This window comes from Canis lupus, chromosome 3 (genome assembly GCF_048164855.1).
Source record: "Canis lupus baileyi chromosome 3, mCanLup2.hap1, whole genome shotgun sequence".
Lineage (NCBI taxonomy): Eukaryota > Metazoa > Chordata > Mammalia > Carnivora > Canidae > Canis > Canis lupus.
In genome coordinates this window covers 9964586-9981322 of record NC_132840.1, presented here as the reverse complement: position 1 = coordinate 9981322, position 16737 = coordinate 9964586, and the positions used below count along the sequence as shown (strand labels likewise).

General features: G+C 44.9%; 1 long non-coding RNA gene across 4 annotated transcripts; it reads right to left on the bottom strand.

Annotated features, from left to right (window-relative positions):
* Window positions 1–3333: 3333 nt before the first annotated feature.
* Window positions 3334–13618, bottom strand: LOC140628084 (uncharacterized). 4 transcript variants are annotated; one of them, XR_012026501.1, is made up of 6 exons: window positions 13551–13618; window positions 13065–13166; window positions 8096–8263; window positions 6565–6606; window positions 5650–5748; window positions 3334–4577 (listed from the first exon to the last, which is right to left on the bottom strand). It is a non-coding gene; the product is annotated as an uncharacterized lncRNA (long non-coding RNA). The 4 variants fall into 4 exon arrangements; XR_012026497.1 differs by having other exon boundaries at window positions 13065–13206; window positions 13551–13611; XR_012026498.1 differs by lacking the exon at window positions 13065–13166.
* Between the last annotated feature and the right edge of the window lie 3119 nt (window positions 13619–16737).

Genomic DNA, 16737 nt, shown 5'->3' with positions numbered 1-16737 from the left:
TCTCCTGCACCCCCTGTTTGTGCATTCCCTCTCTCTCCCTCTCTACCAAATACATAAAAATCTTTTAAAAAATAATAAAAAGGACTACAGACTGGACTTGACTGCAGAATAAGGGTCCAATGTGCAAAACTCACTGCAGACATCCCACTAATAAACCCCGGTTTCCCGCCTTAAGAGCATACATATAAGGCATCTTCAGATTTCTTCCTGTATACAGCAGCTGTCCCACGAGACTCAGTTAAATGTGCTCACATGTACGTGTTAGGTAGAGGTAAGCTTTTGACAAGGTTTTGAAGAAAACAACGGCTTACTATCAGATTCCTGTTTTTCTCCTTTGTTCTTTTATAATCATCACCCTACCTGAAGTAAATAGGACAGGGCCTTGGAGGGATGCAGTGTTCTGCTGAAGTTGGGGAGAAGGGGCTGGGGGGTCTCAGAAGAAGGTAGGAGGCTTGAAAATGGGAAAGACACAGTATTCTCTGTTGGCCTCCCAGTGGACACGTTACTCCCTTCCTTTCTAGGTTCTGTGATGGTGATAGGCTTATGGGGAGGTGAGGATGGAAAACGTGTCCAGCCCATGATGACTGAAAGTTGGTTTATTTATGAGTGCCTTCTGTGGTGCAAGTGTGCCCCTTAGGATCAACCAGAGAAAGCTGTATTTTGCCTTTATACCCTCCTTTTGCAGCACTGATAGCTTCCAAACCAAGGAAAATTGACATGTTTATCTGCTGGACTGGAGATTCTTTGTTTTTATTGTTGTTCATTCATCTGATACATTTTAAGTGCCCAGGTACCCTTCCAGGCACAGGACAGGGTCCATTTCCCTGCTTCAAATATAGGTAGGAGCCACCACGTGGAAGAGTCTTGCTGGTGGCAGGAGGGTGGAGGGAGTATGAGCCATGTCTGTGCCTGGACCTTGAGACACTGGGTATGCTGCCTCCTACTTGATCCCTTTCCAACTGGGAGGCATCTGTGAGGACCCAGCTTTGATCCTGCAGATGGCAATGATCCCTGGAAGGAAGCAGAAGCACATGAAAGGAGGAACCTGAACAGCCCACTTGTGAGCAAGAAATTCACTTTGCTGTTCTTTGGCTGCTCTATCATTGGGCCTCTTGGCCGGATAGCCTTTGCTTTGTGTGCCTGATACTGGTCTATGCCCTCGTGGGGCTTACATTCTAACCAGATACTACATACAGAAGGTAGTCAGGGAAGGTCTCTCTGAAGAAGTGATGTTTACAACGAGACCCCCATGCTAAGTAGAGTCAGCCAGGCAAAGACGTGGCGGCTCAGGAAGATGGAAAACTGAATGCAAAGGTAGAAAATAATTTGTGTGTGAGGAATGGAAGAGGAAAATAATGGCGCAGGCGTGTAGTGATTAGGGTAACAATACTGGGTGAGGATGGAGAGTAAGAATAAGGAGTCTGGAGGCAATTCTAAATGTGATACAAAGCCCATGGAGCTTTACACACTGGGAAGACGTGTGTGGGTAAGTGTAGATAGAGAGTGAAAAAGGTACCATTTGGTTGGAGATTGATGATGACTTTGGCTATGATCAGATTGCAGGAGTCAACAACAGAATGAAGAACAGTGGAGATCTAGGTGTAGTGGTACAGTGAGCAATGGTGCTGGTGTGGGCCAGCATGTCGGCAGTGGGGATGGAGGAAGGGCTGGACTCAGGATGCGTTTAAGAGATAAAATCAGCAGGTCTGGCTGACAGATTGGATGTGGAGGATGAAGGAGAGTTCTTATCCTAAGCAGGCAAGCAGTGGTACCATCTACTGAATGAGGCAAGACTTGTAAGGAAGGTTTTGGGGGGAGGACATCCAGAGGCCTGTTGTAAAAGTGCCAAGTTTGAGGTGGAGGTTGCATGGAAAAATTTGGGGTTCAGGGGAGATAATTTAGGGAGTCTTCAGCAAATAAATGACTATAAAGTCATGGGCCTATAGGTAACTGGGTGGCTCAGTCAGTTAAGTACCTAACTCTTGCTTTTGGCTCAGGTCATGATCTCAGGGTGGTAGGATCAAGCCCCACATTGGGCTCTGTGCTGGGCGTGGAGCCTGCTTAAGATTCTCTCTCTCTCTCTCCACCTGCCTCTCTTGAAAAGAAATAAATTTTAAAAATAAAGTAATGGACCTATATTTGTCCTTTTAGCGAATGGAAACAGAGAAAGAAGAAAAGGAGTCCAGGAAAAAGAAGCATCGGCTGAGCACACATTTAGCATTTCTCTACTAATGCCTGGGATAAACAACCCATCAGACTTCTAGGGGAAGGAAGAAGACCACTGGACCACTGTTGGAAATTCTAATTAGCATCATGGGAATCTCTTTCAGCAGGATGGTGGGGCTGGCCTGTGGCTCATAGGAGCTGGTGGTTAAATTTTCAGGAATCTCACAAGCCAGTTGTCAACTCTGGCCATTGTTGTGAGAGTGACAGTGGAATCATTTATACTATAGAAATCAGTAAATGCTCCAAACTGAGGCTTCTTTTGGTAAATTTTTTTTTGGTAAAATTGAAAGCCAGCTTATGAGCACAGCACTGACCCCTGCCTGCTTTAGGAGGACATAGGACTCACCCTCATCAGAGGGGTGAAGTGGGATCTCCAGATGCCACCTGCACTCACGTATAGGACCTCATTCCTCCAGGAGCTGGCCCACAGGGCCCATAATTTACAGCACACAGTGGCACAGTCCCATGAACCAGGAACTCTAGTAACATTCTAAACTTGAACCAGCATTGGTCCTTTGCCATCACAAGACAGATGGTTACTAGTAGCAGGTCTTAAGCAGCCCTGGGAAAGAAGTCAAAGGTAAGGCTTGGAATTTGAATATCCAGCTTTGGGTAGAATGAGTCCTCAGAAAGGTGAGACCATCTTGTTTCTACTCAACAGTAGCTGCAAAAGAGCAGGGGGACTTGGGAAATTTCTTCCTTCTGGGGCACTGGTGTAGACATCAAGGTGGGGACATGGCGAGGGGCAAGAAGGCAGAGGGATCTCCATCTCTGGGATGTATGGGCCATCTCTCTAACCTCACCCCAAGTCGCTGGACACACAGCACCTCCTTTCCTTTTGGAAAAACAGCGAGTTTGTTCTTTGTAACCCTCTTCCTTCTTTTCCCCTACTCTATGTTGGTATTGTCACTACCACGCCTATTTCATTGACTCCAAGGTGCGTTTTCACGAAGGTGCAAATGGGTTGATTAGTTTATTCAGGAGTATTGACATGCTCCGGTGCAGTGGAGCATACAGCCAATCTCCCTGCACGCTCGAGTGGGCCGTGGTTACCTCGACTGCCTCCCAACAGGAATCGAGTGCTGGTTTGCACTGGTGTTTGGGGCTTGAGAGATGTGTCATGCCAGCCTCACTCTAATTATGATTTTCAGAAGATGTAGCTGTCTGGATATAACGGGGCCATGAAAAGTGCACAGAAGCCAGGGGGAGGGGTGGACAGCAGAGAGCACGTCCACGGGAGAGTGAGCTTGGGAGGCAACAAAACACAGTCCTTGTATTATCTGCTGTGCACAGCTGGGATGCATCACACACACACACACACCCCTCATGAGCCTTCCTGAATGAGGCTTGCATTTAGAAACGGATTCACTAAATCTGAGAACGTTGAGTCTGTGAGGAATCACAAAAGTCATCAAATCCAAAGCTTCATTTTTTTTTCAAATGAGGAAACAAAGGCCCAGAGAGGTGAAACGCTTTCTGGGAGGCCACATAGCTAATCAGAGTAGAGGTGAGTCCCTGCCTTCCTGAACTCCAATTCTGGAGCCCCTTTCCCCATAAGCAAGCTGCCCTAAGTAAAGTTCTAAAACCTTGACTCTAACGCATGCATGTGTGCGTGTGTGATGTGTGATGTGTGAGTGTGCGTGCGCGTGTGCTTGAGCTTGCTTTATGTGGAGAGCTGTGGGTATGTGACGCGCGTTTGCAGGGATATTCTCTCCTTGCTTCATGTTTTCACAACTCCCACAAGACAGGAATTAAAAGGAAGGAATAGCTGACCTGTTCCCTCAGGCAAGTAGATCTGTGGAAAAACAAAGAGTCAGTAGCTTGGTCTCCAAGGGGTCAGTCTGAATTCCTTCTCTCAGAAGCATCAAGGGCTACTTTTTCATCTCAACCATGTTACAATCTTGCATAATCTATAATAATGGGATGCTGAGTGCATTTTAGCAAATGCAAGATGGAAAAGGACTCTCTGAGCTCCCACGGAACATCGGCTCTGCGAAACCCATAAGGAGGTGCGGTGAAAAGTTCACCAAGAGAGAAAACAGCCGCCTATGTCCAGGTGAGGGGGACGGTTCTTTGCAATCGGTGCCTCGTGGTCATTTGCGTTGCTGTTGTTCTTAAAAAAGAGATGGCACCGTGGAGTCGGAGGCTCACCTTTCGCTCTCGCGTTTAATTGCTGCAAAAGCCATTTATTACCTCGTGTTCTTCCCCGGAGGAAACATTATCCTCTCCAGCAACCAGGCCTGGCTATGTCTGGCTCATCTAACTACCCTCAGAAATGATCCCATCACCTCTGCGTAATCCTGGGTCTGCTCTATTGCCACGTCTGGCCATCTCCAGTTCAAGGAAGGCCCCTGCGAAAGGAAGAAGGGCAAGAGCTGGGGTTTTCTTTCCTTCTTTGAATTTTGCATAAAACTCCCTCCCAGCCTACATAATGAGAAAACATCAATCATCCCTGTTTCCCCAGGAATGTTGGAGGCCATCCTGTGCCTCTTCACTGTCCTGCTCATCTGTACACAGGCAGGGCTTGTGAAATTGCTTTCTCTCAGAAAAATATGTTCGTTTCCACCTTCCTTGAATGGCTCTCACAAATGAAAGTGCTTTGTCATTTTTAATGCCTACTGTTCCCTTTTTCTGGCTGCCTCCAGTCACAATCCAGCCAATAACACCCACAGGTATTTGATTTAAAAAAAAACACCCCAAAACCCAGAGGGTGGTTGGAATCTCCCAGTGCCCCCCTGGTAAGGCTTCCTTGAGTTTTACGACGACGTAAAAAGGACTGCAAGGAGAGGTTCTTTCCATTTCCTTGGCATCGCCTTGGGCCTTGGGCAGCATTTGGATAGACACATAGACAGTGGCGCAGATGAGCTCTAGGTAACAGATGCCCACCTTAAAATGGAGGTAATAGACTGCCTGATTTCCCTTGCTGACCAGCTCTGAGCATCAACAGAATTAATAGAATTGGACTCGCTTTGTAAACGGGAAAGTGCACTAAAGATGCAAGTTATTATTATTATTTCTAAAATGTCTCCAGTCTACAATCTGTCATAGACACCTATCATTCTACTTAGATAATTGGGTAATTGTTCCACATGCCAGAGGGAACAAAAGTCTCTCTTTGAAATGTTTGTACATCTCTGTGGAGGCTTAGGTATATAGAACCCTGTAATAACAAGGTTTCGACTCCATGGAGATCTGTAGATGCCGAAGGACTAACGATACCCTCCTCTGAAAAACAAAAGCATCAAGCTTTTAATAGACAAGTTAGTAAGATAGCCTGATCCCAGCGTTATAAAAGAGTCACCCTCTAGAAAAGGGACATGGGTTCACCATTCTAGGATCCAAGGTAGCCTTGCATGATAGATTTGTTTCCCAAAAGTCATTTGAAAACAGAATCACCACAAAATGTAATCATTTCCCACATACCTTCATCGAGTCCAGACGAAGTTTATCTTCATTTTTTGTCAATCTCTATTAAGGAGCATCTGAATTTTAACCCTATCTGCCCTATCTTGATCACACCATCTGTTCCAACAATTAAAGATCTGTAAGTAAACATTTAATCGTACCAAAACTATCTGATTATTCAAAGGGACCCCTTGTTACTTGATGTAAACCTGGATGTCTTTACAATGAGCAATAACCTACTTCTCAATTTTTTGCAGTGAAGAACGCCCTTCTGTCACTGTCACTGCCCACAACCAATCCTTCCTGGACCAGGACTTTGTAAAATATGTAAAAAAGGAATTACTAGGAACATAACATGGTGCTTGAATGTTGCAGCAATGGGAGATTACTATGAAAGTTTCTAAATTCTTGCTCTAAATCTCTGTGCTAAATTTGTGGAGGACGTCTAACAAATGGTTCACAAACCAGGACTGGCCTATGGACCATCCTTCGGTAGCACTGATGTAAAGGCAATAAACTGTTGTGCTATCTTACTTTCAATTCCTCAAATCCCAACCATGCAACTTCTCACTTCTTCTAAGACTTGTAAATCTGATGTTTTACTAAAAGTTGTCTTCGAGCAGGAAGAGGTCTTTATTTTTCTTAAAGATTTTGTTTATTTATTCATGACAGACACGGAGAGAGAGAGGCAGAGACACAGTCAGAAGGAGAAGCAGGCTCCGTGCAGGGAGAGCCTGACGCGGGACTCGATCCCGGGTCTCCAGGATCACCCCAGGCTGAAGGCAGCACTAAACCACTGGGCCACTGGGGCTGCCCAGGAAGAGGTCTTTATATAAAGCCTCCACGCTACATGATCAATTGACAACTATGATGGAGAATTAACACCAATATGAGTTACACAAGGGACTATCCAAGAATAAGTTAGGAAGTTACCTTAAGTCATGATGGAGGGAGGGGAAGGTTTAGGGCTGGCTGCTGTATAAAAAGAAAGTAAAAGAAAAAAATTAAAGAAACGTGATCTTAAATCTGTATTCCATGTACTAGTAGATTAAGAGGCTAAAAAACAGATAAAACCACGCTGGACCAAAGAACCAGAAGTATGCGAAGGCTGTGGGACAAAGAGTATGCCTGAGTATGCCTACGCAGGCACATGTGTGTGTGTATGTGTGCGCATGTGTGCATGGGTGTGCACGTTGATGCATACAGTCCATTTGGTGGGCAGGCTGGTTGGAGCTGAATAAGGAAGGCAGGAAAAAGGTTGAGGGAGCATTTTCAGAAAAGGGGTCCAATTTATATCCGTTGCTGTAATTGGTTTGTTTGTGTAGAGCGGAAAGTAGGGGGCAGTGGGGGGACGTGATGGAGTGAAACACTGAGGGCTGTGATTCCCCTGCCTGATGAATTGGAGAGAAATTGTTAGTAACCAAGACTGGTCCCGCAGGGGTTCATTAAGTGACTGGCCCTCCACAATATCCTGTCATTTCCAACCTGGATGCATCAACATTAGCCAGCTTTGCGGTATGCAATTGTGTGTCTGCACGGGTGTGCGAAGGCACAGGAGCGTCTGCTGGCTGCATGTGTGTGTCTGTGTGTGTGTGCATGCGCGTGCGCCTTTTCTTAGAGATACAGTTAAGTTTTCCGTGGGAATTAGAATCACGAGGGTCACATGCAATTAAAAAAAGCAAAAAGCAAAAGGTGCTTTCTTACGGGAAACACAAATTTGCTTTGACACTTTAAAAAGTACCGTGGAGTCGGACAATAGGGAAACCAAGAAAGGATCTGAACCGGGTGGGCGGGGGTGCCGGGGAGCTGAAAGGAAGCCAGGGGTGAACACATCCAAATGGTAACTTCTTAAACCGCCTGTGAAAGGGAGAGCCCTCAGCATTTATCTCCAGATTGTGAGGCCTGTCAGCCCCTGGGAAGGGGGGCCCAGAAACCAGAGTTACAGTGGAGAGTGAGGAAGAGATGAAGGGTCAATGAGCCAGATGAACAAACTGCCCAAAATGTCCCGGTGCAGGTGGCATGCGGAGTCACTGCTGCTTTGGCTTTCGATGTCAGTACATTTCTTTCCAGGCAACGGTGGAAGAAAAACTCCTATAAGGAGTTTTAAGGGAGCAGGAGTCCCCCCTGGGAACCCCACAATGGAGATCTTAGAAGAGCACTAGAAAAAAAAAAAAAAAGCAAAAGCAAAACTACAAATGCTTCCTCTGTCAAGGGGAACTTTCAGGGTTTGGTGTCAGAAGCACTCTACCCCCATGGGGAGGAGCCGAGGAGCCAGTGTCACGGGTGTCAAGGGCTGGGGAGAAGCTAACAGCATCCCTCCAACCACCCCATTCCCCAGCTCTCTCTGAGCTTCCGTGGACAGAGCCAGCCTTCAGTACCTGGACAGAGAGGCCTCCACCAGGCACAAAAGAAGGCCTGACTTCAACCTACAGCCTGTGCTTTGCAATGGTTTCGTGGAACTCACCATGAAGTGCAAGACCTGCAAGTTCCAAAGGTAGCTGTCCTTGGCTTCTTTCCCTACTTCCTAAACCATGTGTTTACCACTTCGGCAGGGGAGGAAAGACTCTTGGGATGTCCTACGATGAGTCTTGGCTCATTCTTAGTGCTGCAGGTCTGATTCGTCTGTTGTTAGCTAATCCGAAGTAGAAGGGGACACACAATGACTATTAAATCATATAACCTAAGTGTTCACAAATTATAGGGCTGGTGATACGTATTGCTGTTGGCGTAAGTACTTCACACTTGACATGTATTAGTTCATTGTCCACTCATGCTAACTACGTAAGAGAGTAAGGTAGGTCCTATAATTACCATTTCCCCCCAACTTTATTGAGATACAACTGACATATAAGGTTGTGTAAGTTTAAGGTATTGGATGTGTTGATTTGATACATTTATATGTCGTAAAATGATTATCACCCTATCAACTCCATCCTGTCACATAATTTCTATTTCTTTTGTGTGGTGAGAAGACTTAAGATCTACTCTCTCAAGCAACTATTACCCTCAGTTTACACGAAAGGAAACAAGGTTTCTGAGTCTAGGAATGTCCCACTGGAAGGATCTGAGCCCACAGCTATGCTCTAGTTGCTTGCTCTACTCTCTCTCCAAATCCTAACTGTTGCCATTTCCTGAGTGTCTCCCAGGTGCATGGCCATCCTCAGCAAATTACATACATTATCTAATTATCTCACTTGGTCTTCAGAGCCACAAATCAAGGTAAGCAGACACTGCCCAACCTCTAAGCACTTATAAGCTGGCTGCTCCCACAGAGTCACATCATCCTCAGACCATTGGAAATGGTCCACAGTGGCAACGAAATCACTTCTGGTCATAAATGTGGTCATTACAGGAGGCAGTGATGGGATCTGGGGCTCTAACACCTAAAGGGTGAGAGGAGGCTCTAGGTAAGGCAGGAAGGAAACGTCTGACTCCCCTCATACCTCCCAGGCCTGCTGCTGTTCTCAGCACCAGTCACCACACAGGAAATAAGGAACGACTTCTAGAATCATGTTCATTTTGCATTAACAGAAGGCAAATGGAGCTTTCCTGATGTTTTTTAACTTTAGAAGCCTGGATTTAAAATGAATGTCGATATTTTGGTTCAAATACTCTATTTTTTTTCTATGTCTACCAAGAAGGGCAAGGCTTAGCTGTATTCCTTTATATAATCCTGGATGACTTTTTTTTTTTTTTTAAATAAAGCAACATGGAAAAAAAAAGGACCAGGGTGCTTTTCAAACAGAACCCAGTTTTAATGAGGGGATTTTGGAGTTGTTTAGATAGCATGCCTCTTTATCTGTATAACGCAAAGAACCTCTCCAGGTATTTTCAGCGGATTGATCTCATCAAGCAGCAGATTTATTAAAAAGAAATACACATAGAAGGAAACAGGCCACTGTAATTATACATTAGGTTTTTTTTTTAATAAAAATGGACTCTGAGTTTTTTAGTCATTGAAATGGGCCCTGCACATCATGTATGTGATGTAATGACAGCTTCAGACTGGGGATGCTTTTGATGCATTATTAACCATAAAAAAGACATTAAATACCAGACTTGAATGCCATGGGGATGCATATTTCACTAGGAATTATTTTTCAATGTATGCTTAAAGTTTATTTTGGTAAACAGATGACTGGGGGCTGTCAGAGCCGGGGTGAGATTTATGTTCATTTGGAATCTTCTTGAAAGGAGAGGAAATGACTGGGACCTGTTGGACAAGGACAGCAAAATGTAAATCTTTTCTTGGCTCCAGGGGAGGCTGTAAAGTGCCATACAAACAATTCCTCCCAGGAATGTGGTTTCCAAGAGTCATCCAGGGTGGATGCCTGCAGGGGTGCAAGCTAGAGGCGGCGGGGGGCAGAGGGGGGCACGTACAGCGCCTGATCTCGAGGAGGAGGCAGCCAAGCAGAAACATCTGGATTGGGAAGCTGGCCTCAGGGTGCTCTGTCGGATGCCTTGGTGTAAAGCAACAGTGAACAGCGCCCTGAATAATCCTTCTGTCTCGGAGTCAACCCCGTCCAGGCACCAAGAGCCCTTTCTTTCTGTTCTGACAATAGTGATTGTGGTTGGGGATCTACAACTTACTGATTTGGGGGAAATAATAGAGGCATCACTGTATCCATCTACAAAACCCTGCCTCGGGGTCTCTGCAGCCAGAGGAGCCAGCACAGGATTACAGTTAAGGCAGGACCAGCTGGGACCTTGCTAGACCTAGACAATCTCACATGACCCCAGGTAATAGCATCTACCGTTAGGGATTTTTCCTGCCTTTTTACTATTTGATATTTTAGAAGTCTCATCCTAAAGACATACCCATTTTGGCAGATACCAGTAGCTTAAGGTAGCTGTTCCAAGTTCATGCATTCACGTGGACTGCAATAAATTCTGCTGAACACTTGTTACCTAGACATTAACTACAGTTCCAGAGCCAAATGGGCACATCTAGACCATATGCATCTGTAACATATTTCACGGCTCACATCCTCCCTGTGCCCGAAAAACCGAGTGCCCAGAAGATGCTAGTACAACCCTGGAGCTCTAGGATGGTCTTTTCCTCGGGTCAATGATCTACGATTTGCACCAACAGGACATGAGTGGCATAAAGAAAATGTGCAAAATAAGAGAGAATGACTTGGGAGTGTACTTTCTTCTTGCAGTCTTATCTTCTTGAAATTTTGTCGAAATTAGTTTATATTGTCTGAACTATGACCTTCCAGTTCCCGAAGAAGGCACTGCATCAGCCCATGCATTTGTGTTATAGCTTCTTAACTGTGCCAGGCTTTTGGTGATGCCTCCTCCAAGAGGTCCTGATTTTAAGTGGTCTTGAACAGAAGGTGCTTCCATCCTGCAGGGGATATCTAGCAAAATTTGAGACATTCTGGGTTGTCACAATTGGGGGATGCTACAGGCATCTAGTGGTTACAGGCCAGAGAGGCTGCTAGACATCCAACGATGCACACCAATGCTGTCCCTCTGCCATGAAAATGTTCTAGCCCAAAACATCAGTTGTGCTGAGGTTAGAACTGTGTCCCAAAGGGACAGCAAAAGGTAGGTCCTATGCTTGTGGACTAGAAGCATCTGGGATTACAGGTTAGTACCATCCAAGGTTGATTTCATTTCAAAATAAGGGTGGGCCAAATGCTGACTTTCCACTGAGGGGTAATTCAAGCTTTGTGGCCCATTTCAAATGGTCAGGGCCGTAATGACGTCATCCATGCTAGGAGGCCCTCAGGCCGGGGCAGAGGACACCTCGGTGGTCCTATCACAATCCTTATATACTCCTTCTAAGGTTGATGAAATGGAGGCACAGCCCAGTTCAAGGACTTGCCAGAGGCCACCGCCTGAAGGAGTGGCAGGTCGGAAAGAGACCACCTTTAGTGTGCCATCCCCTAGTCTGGTTTTAGAACCAGGAGACGATGCCGAACACACACACCTCTCCCTCCTTTCCTCTCCTGTATATAGAGATATAGCAAAATGCAGGTTAAGTTGCCTTTAATCTTTAATTCATACACAAGGACGTGCTGCACAGAGTGAAATAAAGAGTAAACTCCAGAGGCAGCAAGTTCTGTAGGTTTGGCCAGATCTTCCTTTTCAAAGACAGACAGCCTGGGGAATCGTACGGATGGCCTTCCATTGCCCTCTTAGATTCTTTTTATGGCAAAATGCTCACTTTTATCAATTCCTACCCCAACCTCTGATTCCCACAGGCGGGGGGAAAGCAAACAGTCATTGAGGGAAGTGCACCCACTCTTTCCTCTGATGGAAACAAGAGACTCGGGCCCCTGGGGAGGCAGCCAAGGATAGGAGTGGGAAGGTGTTTGCGGGGGGTGGGGGGGTATCATGGTGCAGGGGGCAGGGTGGGGGGAGAAGCTCTAGTTGCAGAAGCCTGTGGAGCTGCTTCATCCATTTGGGTGGAAGGATTTGGCCCAGGACCTAAAAGGATGGTTGCTCATGCCAAGGCCCCGGAAGGCATTTCTGCATTAAGTAATATCAGAACAGACACAGAGGAAGGAGAAGCCTTCTGTTGTTATCCACCATCAAAATACATGTGTAGAAACAGCAATCTGGGAGCAGAATTCACGAGAGAGAGTGAACTCAGGGGGAAGAACAGGACAAGGCTGAGTCCCTGACAGGGTCTTGAGGTCTAAAGCCAATGGGGTGACAGAAAAAGGGATTTGAATGCCAACAACACTAACCAGCAGCAGATGCAGCTGCTACTGGTTCTTCATTGACACATCTGCCCTTCCTTTTCATCCCCAGTACAGTCTGGCCAAGAAATAAAGGCAAGTCAGAATCCTAACAGCTGGAAGGGCTGTGGTTCAATATGTGGTGTCTGGGAGCCTCTGGGCTGGGAATACTTGCTCCTTTGGGAATGAGGGAGCACAAGCAGAGCAGAGCTTTGGAAATCTGGTTTCCAACTGACCTTGGGGCCCTTTACACTTGAAGTAGGGCAGCAGTAGCCTTGACAGTCCCACTGGGTAGACCAGAGGGCCAGGCCTTTGGCCAAGATGCTGCCATGTGTCAGTGTCTGAAGAAACAGCTCAGCCTCTGCTCAGAAGGGAGACAGGTACGGCCTTATATGGGGCTCATGTGCTATCCTAACTGCCCCCTGGGAGAGGATGACAAGCTGCATGCAATTGCAGCCAAGACAACCAGAGCTGTCCTCATCTGCCAGACTGGATCACACTTTGTGGACATGAGCTCTAGGGATTCCCAAAAAAGCTTGGCTCTCTCCCCATTCATTTCAACATGGCTTTGTGCAAGAGATTTTTGCTGTTCCTTTACATGGTTTTTCCCTGCTTTCAGTACACAGATCCATTCATTTGGTCAAAGCCAGCTTTGGTGACATGAAAGCATTAACTCATCTCCCGGATGAATATTTCACGCAAAACGAGTACTTTCTTTGCAAAAAAGCAACTTCTTAGTACCTTTTGTTTATAGTGTCAAGACAGGCAGCACAGACAGCAAGACAGAAGAACATGCTCGGTCTTTTCAAAGCTTCCCGTTCCCTGGAGAACCCAATGAAGTATCTGAGCATAAAGAAGACAGACTATGGCTGAATCATCAACCCTGAAAATGCCCAGAGACAAGAAAAAAGAAGTTGGTTTTGGTCTGGAGACAACTCTATCCTGGATCAAGCGGTAAGAAATCTTGACTCATGGAATCTCTCTTATTTTATGGTTGCACCCAGGGCACAGTTGAATGCTGATCTGTCTCCTACTCCCCAACCAGTGTGATCTTAAGGGTGCATGGAGGAAAAACCAAGCAGGAGAGGCCATACTCTCTGTTGATGCTAATGATATCATTAATACGAATGATCCCAACAGTCACCATCAGCCGCCGACAAAATGGTATGCTATGCTTAAGCACACAATTACTTATCTTACTCTCATAACAACCCACGGGACAGGTACCTTTTTGGTGACGTGGACATTAAGGCACAGAGAGTGTGAGTACCTTGCCCATATGCTCACACTGGCAGCTCTAGAACTAGAATCTAGAATCTCAACTCAGGCAAGATGCTATGCTTTTGACTTCCAGTTGCCCCCCCACAGAGCATAGAGCGCTGCCATGTGAGATGGATATGGCTGTTCTCTTAGACCATGCTGTCACGGTTTTCAAAACATATCTTTGATGACCACCACACAAGGACTTTCATGCTGGGGGACACTATCAAAGGGTGAACAGAGCATAGCCAGAAACCTTATAGGCCCCTAGACACTGGGCGACTGACCCTAGTAGCTACTATAAAAAGACATGTGGTACTCTCTGGAGAATGGGAATGGCCACGTGCTGGGGATGACTTCACAAATGCTGATGTGAGTTTCTGCCCAAAGTCTTCTAATCCTTTTTTGAGAATTTCCTCAGTTTTCTGAACTATTGTACCCTGGGTGTCAGAAGTGTTAGCAATTAAATGTAATTGAGATTGGTGTATTATTGTTAAAATTTTATCAGAAATTGGCAATTGCTCCTTGAAATATGTATATCAACAATTCCCTGAAGTATGATTTTCAAGTGTGTTGTTGAACAGAAATCTTTTTCTGAGGGAAAACATCTCTGAAATTTTAATGTCCATCTAATGGGAATATATGGTTCTACCTACACCATTCTATTTGTAATTCTTTTTTTTCCCCCTCCCAGGAGCACATTAAGTGAAATACGACTCCATACAGCAAAAATTTCATGGGTGGGGTCCAAAAATCTGTGTATGTGTGTATATGTCTGCTTTATATAATGTTTACATTTAAAAAAAAATTAACTATCAACATATAAAATCCAGGGGATAGTACTAAAAAGTCAGATTCATAGCTTCTTTTGAAAAAGTTGAATATTTTGGGCCCTGGGTGAACACCTGGCTGAAGCGAAGCAGAACCTGCTGCCTTTAGACGGAGCATGTGTTTGGCTAGTTGTCAGAGTCCTCAGCATCCTTAACTCCTGCTCTGCATCGTCCATCTCCATGGCTTGCCTGGCCCCGTAGGCATTTAAGTTTGTGGAGTCCGGCCTATATCTTAGTAGATGCCTCCACATATTGAAATAAGTCTTTCCTTGGTTTCTTTGTTGATGTGCTTAGTTTCTCCTGAAACCTGAGGAAGAATCACCAAAGCCTCCAAGACAGGCAGAGGCAGGCAGCCTTCCAATGACTTTCTAATGAAAGCAAATGTCAGAGGATGTATTTATCCCCTAACATCTCATGCGTTTGGCTCACATTGGACCCATCACACAAGAAGGGCTATCACCAACTAGAGATGCCCTAGCTCAGTTTCTCATGGTCACTTTCCTTCTGCTTTCCCCTTCCTGCTCACGGTAGATAGACCTCGCCTCCCATCCTCCCTCCTTCTCCTCCATCGTCCACAGCTGCTAGAGACTGTGCCCCTGATCCCATCCCATCTCTGCCTCATACTTTGCCTCAGGGCAAGGTCTAGTGTTAAGACTGGCAATGGCCTGAGAGGAGAGGCCGCTGAACCCCGGGGGCTGCTATTAGTATCGGACTTTAGACACATTACAAGTTAAATAGGCTTTTGTGGGCTGGCTTGGAGATACAACCACCGGGCATAACACTGTTTCTAAGGGAAAACTGAACCCAGATTCTGAACAACAGACCTAAAATAAATTTCTGCAATGTAGCCCATTAGTAAATTTGATGTTTCTAAGTTCTAGAAGATAATTGGGCTCCCCGTCTGGAACTTAAGCTTCCTTAAGGCAAGACCTGTGTCTCCTTATGCTGCTGTACTGAAAAGAGGTAACAGAGATATATTATGGATCTTACTTAAGAGGACTGCTCAACTCAGGTGTTAGCTTACATGCACTGTGTGTAAGGAGGTATGCTAGGCACTGAAAACAAAGGAAGTCAAATGCTGCCTTGTAGGAATTTACATGCTTAGGCAAGACAAGATGTGGAAACCCTAGTTAAAAAGCTACTGCAATTAGCAAAAGTTAATGAGTAGTTTATGCTGGGGGTAAAGCAGCAGAGGGAGTGGCAATGGGGATGGTAAGAAAGGGTTGCACATGAGAACATCCATGGTTTTTTTGAAGTGTCAACAACTTTTTTAGATATCGTTAATGATGGTATTACTCTCCATATCATTTATCTAACAATATTATTCTGATACAGCCACTCATTCACTCATTCATTCGCTGAACAAGTGGAATGCTCAGGGCATTTTTCATCTTATGCGCTGGATTCACATATGAGTCTATAGTCAAGGGTAGGAGTCTAAAGTCAAAGGTAGGAGAAAAGAAATGTCATAGAATGATACATACAAATAAAATGCTCTGTATATATCGATGTTTCTCAAACTGTTCATTTGGTCATTGCATGAAAGATGCTACCAAAAAAAAAAAAAAAAGATTCAGAAGTCTGATGCTTTATGGCTCCCTTGGTGAGTCCTAACACTCATTCAAGGTATCAAAGGTTCTGATAAGTCCTGCTGTTTAAAACAAACAAATAGTCTAACCTTCACTGTTCAAACTTTGATATATTTTTACCGAATAGTATCTATTAACTTTCTAAAGGGTGCACTTTGAAAAATATTGTTACAGAGTATTATATAAATGCAAGATATAGCCTATGATGTACAATTATTGTTGTTAGATTGCCTCCCACCTACAATCCTCACCTTGAAGCTAAATGAAAAGTGACTGTATTGGGGTGTAACTCATACAAAGACAATTTCTATAATCAACCATTTAGTCATGTATCAGGGATTTACTGAACACCCACCATGTGCCAGGCACTGTGGTTGGCATTAGAGATAAAGCAGTAAGTAAGAGATATGTGTTCCCGTCTGTAAGGAACTAAACTCATGTTTAATCAGTAATGCAGAATCTTCACAATAATTTGTCCCAAATTGGCTACTTGTTCTCCTACCTTCACTCTCCTTGTGATTTTCTAAATTATATTTACAGAAAGGCAATTTTACAGTGACATTTTGAAAATTCCTTTATTAGAAATGGGAGGATTAAGAGGTCTGATCCCAAACCAGTACATTCCTCTATTTGCTAACAGATCTGAGAAGAGACTAGCTGGGAAAAGGGGTTTAACAAATACCGGCTCAAATAAAAAGAGTTGGGGACTAATTTTGATTTTATTTAATCTCTAGA